Source organism: Panthera onca (assembly GCF_046562875.1).
Source record: "Panthera onca isolate mPanOnc1 chromosome Y unlocalized genomic scaffold, mPanOnc1 haplotype 2 h2.ChrY_unloc_6, whole genome shotgun sequence".
Taxonomy (NCBI): domain Eukaryota; kingdom Metazoa; phylum Chordata; class Mammalia; order Carnivora; family Felidae; genus Panthera; species Panthera onca.
The window spans coordinates 838,434-846,022 of record NW_027675869.1 but is presented as its reverse complement, the minus strand read 5'-3'; the positions used below and the strand labels follow the sequence as shown (position 1 = coordinate 846,022).

At 57.5% G+C, this 7,589-nt stretch overlaps 1 long non-coding RNA gene across 1 annotated transcript; it reads right to left on the bottom strand.

The window, feature by feature from the left end:
* Nucleotides 1–644: 644 nt before the first annotated feature.
* Nucleotides 645–2,010, bottom strand: LOC145715281 (uncharacterized). The gene is made up of 4 exons (XR_014137250.1): nucleotides 1,973–2,010; nucleotides 1,689–1,834; nucleotides 1,492–1,583; nucleotides 645–798 (listed from the first exon to the last, which is right to left on the bottom strand). It is a non-coding gene; the product is annotated as an uncharacterized LOC145715281 (long non-coding RNA).
* Between the last annotated feature and the right edge of the window lie 5,579 nt (nucleotides 2,011–7,589).

Genomic DNA, 7,589 nt, shown 5'->3' with positions numbered 1-7,589 from the left:
CCTCACGCGTACTCTCTGCATGAAATCCCACTCATAAGCCTCGCTGCTGCCCACAACCCACACCTGCCCCTCCCCCTGACACATCTCCCATCCTGAGCCACTGTCTGAGGACAGGGCTCGGGGTCAAAGGAGCCCCGGGTGTGGGAGGCAGCAGCAAGGTATACTGGCATCGACTATGAGAAGCCTGCCTGCTCCTGAGTTGTCCGGGGACATGTGGTCTTCGCTCTGATCCTGACTGGAGGCTTTGCTGACTGGATTCTATCTCACCAAGGACACAGCACCCCTCTGGGATCAAGGGTCCTGGCTGAAACCCCCCGAGTCCTGGCCACACTGTACCAGGACCCAATGGACCAATTTGGTCCCACTGTGCAATCCCCTTCCCTGCCTTTCGGCTCTGGCCTATACAATAAATCTCCAAATAACAGGTCTGTCTCTTCCTCCTCCTCCTTCCAGGCTCTTCCTGCCCAAGAAGGCAGGCCTCTGTGCACATGGCAACACCGGCCCCACCCCAGTACTGCACCTCTCCTGCACACACAGAATCACCCGGGCAGCGGCAGGACAGTCACACTCAGGTCCCTTCCTCATCGTCCCTCCTCAGGTCCCCATACACACACACACACACACACACACACCAAAAACAGAAGGGTTTTTAGCTTCCTGTATGTGTCCACATAAACATCGTGGAAACTCTTCAAGGCTGCCACACGTTATCTCTTCCTCAATTCTCTCCGGGGCACGTAGAAGACAGGAGACTCATCCACCCATCTCTTCCAGCACTGGTGGCGTCCTCCATTGTTTCTGCATGGGCAAAGATAGAAGCTCTGTACGATTCACGCCCACACAGATGCAGAGCACCTGACGCATGTGGGCACACGCAGACACATTTGCGTACACGTGCACACACGCGCCCCCACGCAACAGACACCAAGAATGATACGGGATATTTGCAAATACATCCCAGATGGGGTCACTCTTGTGCCTCGCCCTTTTGCGATCCCCCTTGCTTTCTCACCCAGGGATTCATTTCCAGCCCCCAATGGCCTTGGACCAGTTCTAAGAATGGCTGTCGGGTTGCGGGAGGACATGGCGTGGTGGGGCACATGGAAGGAAGTGCGAGATTCTCACCACAGTGGCGCCTGGGGACACGGCAGCTCCTGACCCAAAGACTGGCAGGCAAATCCAGACTGAAGGAGCAGGGGGAAGCCCGGGACAGGGCGGACATCCACGGGGAGCATTTGTGGTGAAGCACTGCTCCTCCCGAGTTGCTCTCCAAAGCCCCAGCCCACAGCACGACTGCATTTGGTTTGCAGGCTTCGACCCTCTGTGTGTTTGTTGCTGAGTCTCTGCAGGTCCCCTGTCATCCTCCCACCCTCTCCCCATGCTACCTGTGTCCCTGTGTCGGCGGACCTTCCATTTGCAAGCCAATGCGTGGCCCACGTTCCCTTGCCCATACAACACGCAGGTCAACACACCGCATACTGGGGTTCTCACCGACACGTGAGCACGTCAGACCACTGTCTTCTGGTCCCTTCCTCCCTCAGGTAGTACTGCAGGGGATTGGGCCACAGGTCCTCGATGATGATCTGGAAGAGGACACAGGCCGGCGCCACATTGGGCATAGCCCACTCTCCTCTCTGGCCGGGGGCCACCCACATCCCCACTGCTGACGAAGGCCTCAGGGGCCCCACCTCGGCAATCCTGTTCGCCCCTGGGCAGCTGTGCTCACACAGCCAGTTGAACAAGTTAAGGCTGGTGGGGTCATGCCTGCGACTGGGAGCTCCACGTTCATAATCCCAGAACCACTGGACTGGAGTGGAACGCGATGTCCCGTAGCCTGCAGGAAGAGAGGATTTGAGGAGCAACCTGACGGCCTCCTCCCCACCCACTTCCCCCTCCCCCTCCCCCTACCCCCTGCCCCTGATTCATGCTCCTCATCCCCCTGCCCCACACCATGATGGGACCCACACCCTACCAGCAAAGCTAAGCTGATACTCCTCAATGATCACTGGGTTCCGGAAGTACGGGTTGGCCCCAAAGAAAAACATCACTCTGCAGCGGTACTTGGGATGGCCCACTTCTCCCACCTGCCGTGAGCAATGGGACAGGAGGGGGCAAGTGTCCTCCCTCTGGGTCCTGAGCTACTTGCCTGGCTGTGAGGGTGAGCACCTTTGCCTCACCCTCTCCTGTCTAAATCCCACACCCAACGGGACGGCCCCCAGCCACATCCTCTCCGGTCTGACCTCCAAGTCGACCACGTAGCTGAGCACATCTTTGTCCTGGGCACCGATCATGGCCAACAACTGGGGGTGATTCAGAATCTGTGCTGTGTCAAGGAGCTGTGCCTTCAGATGCTGTGGAAACAGACACAGCCCCCCTCCAACCCTCCCAGGCTAAGAGCAAGGGACTAAATCATGGCATGTGCAGAAAGACCAGGAAACACTAGTCCCCACACTCCTCAGCCTCTGCAAATGCATCAGACCCCATCGACACTGGGCAGTCCCTTGGCTTCCTGTACCTCCCACGTTGTCTGCACACAGCAGGGAGAGACTCCACTGCCTGCACGCCTCACAGTTCCTTCCTATATCGGACCTGTGTGGGCTGCCAGCAGCCCATCATAGCTTGTGATGTCGGCATGTGCTCTGACCCCTCCGCACGGCTGGGTTTCTTGGCATATTCCCATGAAGACCTATGTTGTCACCAGCCTCCTGAGTCCAGATGGAATAACATGGCTTACAGGAACCCGACTGCACACTTACGCTGCAAGCAGAGGGTGTGGGAGGGAGAAAGAGATCGAGAAGCACGGACGAGGAGGGCTGAAGAGGGAAAAGGATTAGACACAGTGACACAGCCAGTCCGGAGAGAAAGACATGGGTGGGACCGAGCCGGAGCCTGAGGACAGAGAGGGAAGCAGGGGTGGAGATACCAGGAGAGAATCCTCTGTGTGTGTGTGTGTGTGTGTGTGTGTGTGTGTGTGTGTGTGTGTGTGTCAGGGTCTGAGGAGGCAGCTTGTACCCCATTCGGAGTGGGTCTCAGTCGTCCTACTGTCTGGCAAAGGGGCGTGGCGTGGTTCCACTAAAGGTCATGAGTGTGTGTCTGAAATGCTCTCTTTTGAAGGAACTGCTAGGAAACGTGCACAGCCTGTGAATGTGAAGGTGGGTGTGCGGCCTGTGTAACTCTCCCATTTTGCAGCGAAATATTTCCTTGCCTTATCTGCTCTGAGTGAAGGCTGCTTTGTGCTACCCTAGCTCTGGTAGCATGGGGACACATGGCTCGTGTCTGCAAGTAATATCTGAGACCAGCCTGCAGGCCATCGTTGGCGGAGACCTAGAGGAAACAGACCCAGTCACCAAGTCCCCCCATGCCCAACAACCACCCCTGTCCAAGGCCTTACACTGGATCCCAGACCACACCAACCCAGGGCCAGGGACCATTCCCCAGCTCTCCTCTCTGGGGGCCATCGCCCTGAGGCACCCTGCTCTCAGTGCCCAGCCCTCCTGCACAACAGCCCCCGGCATCACCCACCAGCACAAGGAAGGATACCGCCTGGGCCCAGAAGCCAGGGATGTGCTTGATGACGCACCTTCTGTGATCCAGGTGAGAAAACCGCCTCCGAAGAATCCTGCGCTTCAGCCGCCATAAGGCCCTGGAATCCTGGGCATTCCCAGCGCTGATCTCCAGCTGAAGACGCTCCAGCGCTGCCAGCGCGTCCTGGGCTGAGGCAGGACGCAGCGCTGGCTCTTGCTGCTGCAGCGGCTGTGAGAGCTGGGGCCCCTCCTCCGCCTCTGCATCTGCCTCGCGCTTCTCCTCTTGCTCCTGAATCTCCTCCTGCTGCTGTCTCTCAACTTCCACCTCCTCCTCCTCGTGCATGTCCTCTGCTTCTGGCTTGGCTTCCTCAGAATTCTCCTCTCCAGCCACCTCAGCCTTGGTCGCCTCGCCGTCCTCTTCCTCCTCCCTCACCTCAGCCGCCTCAGCCGCCACCATTCCGATCACCACCTCAGCCGCCACGATTCCGTCATCCAATATCAGCACCAATTCCTCCGCTGGGCTTGCCACCTGTATCTCACACCCGGCCTGGGCTTCCTGCACAGGATGGGCGCTTGCCACCCCTGAACCTGGGGACTGCGGCCAGCCCATGCCGTCCAGCGCCCCTGCATTCCCGCGGGGCCGGGACTCTCCACCTTTCTCATCCGGGACGATCAGGGCCCAGGGTCGACGGGAATCTCCGCTTTGTCCGGACCGCGACACGCTGGCCATGACGCTCGGCCCCGGCCCCAGTGTAGCTAGGGCAGCCTCAGGACAAGGACAGAAAATGGCAGCAGGTGGGGGGAGCCTTGGCCGCAAGACCATTAGCTCCCTGAAGCCTCCCGCCGCAGCCCGCCAAAGTTGCGCGCAGGCGCACAGGCTCTGGGATTTGAGGACTCTGCATTGGCTGTGGCTGCTGTGGAGGAGGGGCCGAGACAGAGGCAGTGAAGAGTGTGCGCATGCGGCCTGGGGGCGAAGTGGTTCCAGGGCAGGTCAGGCCAGCTGGCCAGGTTCGGGGAACAATCAGTTGCAAGACAGCAAGACAGGGTGCTGGCCGCCAGCAAGCGCGCGCCAATGGCCGGTCCAGGCTCTGGAGCGAGTGCCAAGGTGCCAGCGTGGCCCCCGTTTGCCGCATGTCCTCTTCAGCGCTGTCACCTTCCAGGCCTGAATTGCGGGGTCCCGGTATCGCACAGTCTGTGGTGGCTTGTACACCCTTTCTCCAGAGGCCTCACTACAGGCACCAGAGCATTCAGCACAGGAACGTTCTTGCCGTGAGCCACTGCCTGCTCCGTCCCTTGCCCCTTCTTCATGAAGCTGGGGCAAGGCCTGGAGAAGTCCTTAGTGTCACGCCTACCGGGGCCACATGGCCGTCCGCACGGTATCTCCTCCTTGGCCGTTAGGCTGAGGGCGGCGGTAAGGTGGGTGCCCACCCAGAACCAGTGACACCCACCCTAGACCCACCCCACCGCCATGTCCTTGCAAGAAAACAGCTCAGTAGACCTCACTGCACTGCAATTCAGAGCAAAGAACAACCCCCAGAGCCCCATCTGCCACTGGTGCCCTACTGATCTCCGTACAGAGCGCCAGGGAGATGGGGTAGTAGGATTTAGCAGCTTGCTCCGGTCCTGAAATCTAACCTTCCACTAAAAGGAGGACGACTCCAACCAAGCAGGGCACTTAGGGGCCCTTCACCAAGAATTGGAAACTTGTCTGTGTCTGTCTCTGAGAAAGCCCGGTGCCTGCTTTCACTAGTACACACAAAAGCAGATGAGTTCAGTTCACATTTCCCAGGCGCCAACGAGAATTCTGAAGAAGCATGCACCCAGACACAGAAGGTCCACTGAGACAGACAGCGAGAAAGAGACATACAGAGAGACAGAGCTATAGAGGGAGAGAGAGAGACACGTGCAAGCAGATGAAGGAAGGATGAGTGGAGGGGAAGACCGGCCTGGAGAGGGAGAGTCCCATGGAGATTGGCGGGAGAGACAGGGAGGAGGAGCAAGACAAGAAGAGACAGAGGGGCACCTATTACAAGGAAGACAGACTGAGACAGGGGGAGGCATTAGTAATGGAGAGGAGGGAGACGAAGACAAAGAGAGCTGGAAGGAAAGTGGGAGGGAGGGACAGGAAGAAGACAAGGGAGGGGGAGGCAAGTAGAGGGTAGGAGGAAGGAGAGCAGGGGCAGCCGAGGCGGAGACAGGTGGGCTGACTCTGAAGACAGGGCAACTACAGTGTGCAGTTTCACCTGGTGAAATTCACCTGTGCTATTTGCACATAGATGAATGGTGTACAGTGGTCAGCCCTCAGCACAAAAGGCACTGCTCCCACCTGGACCTTAAGGGCAGTCTGAAACGATCCCTGAACTAGAAGGAAGCTGCAATGAGGTCATTCGGGATGAGGAAGAGGGCACCGCAGGGAAGAAAACAAGGACCCGATCCCCACAGGGCTGCTGGAAGCCCTGTACTTACCAGCAGGAGACAGGAAACGGGACTGCCAGAAAGAGACAGCAGAGATTTAGGCACAGCACGTGCGGGAAGAAATCACGTCCCAAACCTCGGCAAATTCAAGCAAAAGCAGAGGGTGCACATCCATGAATGTCAACGCTTTCCGAGTGGAACCAACGAAGTTCTCACAGATGCCCAGGAAATGTGCTCAACTCTGAGGCCCCTTGCCTCTGGCAAGCTTCTCATCCAAAGTGACTCATCACATAGAAAGGGTGCACCGTGAGCAAAAGAGCCAAGGTCTCCTTCAGATCCCCGGACGCAGACAGGTGATCCGCCCAGTAATTTCAAGCCAATATATGGTTATAAAGGTTACCTTCCACCACAGTGATGGAGGAAACTCGCACCCGAGGGGAGTACAATGAGGACGTAATGGACAAATTAGGGACCAGAACACACAGGAGGCACACGGAAATCAGACACACACTGGCAGGGGGAAGTCTCTCCCAGCCAGGAACATGCCACGTGGCAAAAGAGTAAGTGGGAAAACGTTGCTGGACCGCTTTTCACAATTTACGCCTGCATCTGCAATGTGCAAGCCAGTGATGTTTGAGCCCCTCAGATGCAAAGGGTTTGAAAACAGAAGGACAGAAAATAGAGATGTGACTGAATGCTCACAGCAAGGCAGCTGCATTTGGGGACATTAACTGGCTGGCAGTGAGTGCATGGCCAATCCTCTGACGAAGGTCCTACCGGCACGGAATGATTTCTAGCTCCTGGAACATATAACAGAACATGCAGAAGCCCCTCCACCTGACAGCAGGAGAGCAATTGGATCTGTCAGTGGAAGAAAGGGGTTGAATTCAGAGGGAAACACACTCAAGCACAGAAGCATACTCCAAAGACAAGACAGGCCACCAGAGCCACAGCTGACACAACACACAGGTGTGCAGAGACGAAGGTGGTTACACGGGTACAGCTGTGCCCACTTAGGCCAGGCAAGGAGGCATCACCAGAGAGGTGTCGGCAAAGGCAAAGCCAGGAAAAGTCATGGACACACCAGGGTCACTCAGGGAGACAGAGGAGCACAGGCAATGCAAGACATTTCCTGCGCACAGAGAACAACGATCCCGACAGACCAATGAGAGACATGTGTGGTTCAGAGACATGGAAGTCAGAAGGCTCCTGAATTGCTGAGGGTGTCCTCTCTCGAGGGACAGCACTCTGGGGCCCACACACGCTGGTGTTGGGGTGGAAGAGGCCACTGGGCAGCAGATACAGTTGTGCAGGGGGTTTAGCAGCTCCTGGACCCTAGGGCTCCCCGGGGAGTGCTGCGGATATGGGAGGACAACCGGGGTTGCCGGGTGTGCAGCATGAGGGCTGTAATCCCTCGGACACAGAGCACCGAGGCCTCTGACCACGGACCTCAAGTGTCCACACTCGAGGGTTTGGCTCTGGGTGCTGTGAGTGCATTCTACACCCACACCTTGTCCGTACCTTGTCTTTGGGACAGGCCGGGCGGAAACGTCACCCTGGCCCCTAAGGAGGTATTGGCTGGAGATATTAACATGTGGGGGACCCTGTGTTCACCTGTCCCGTAAAGTGTTCCTGCTCGGCAAGACCTAT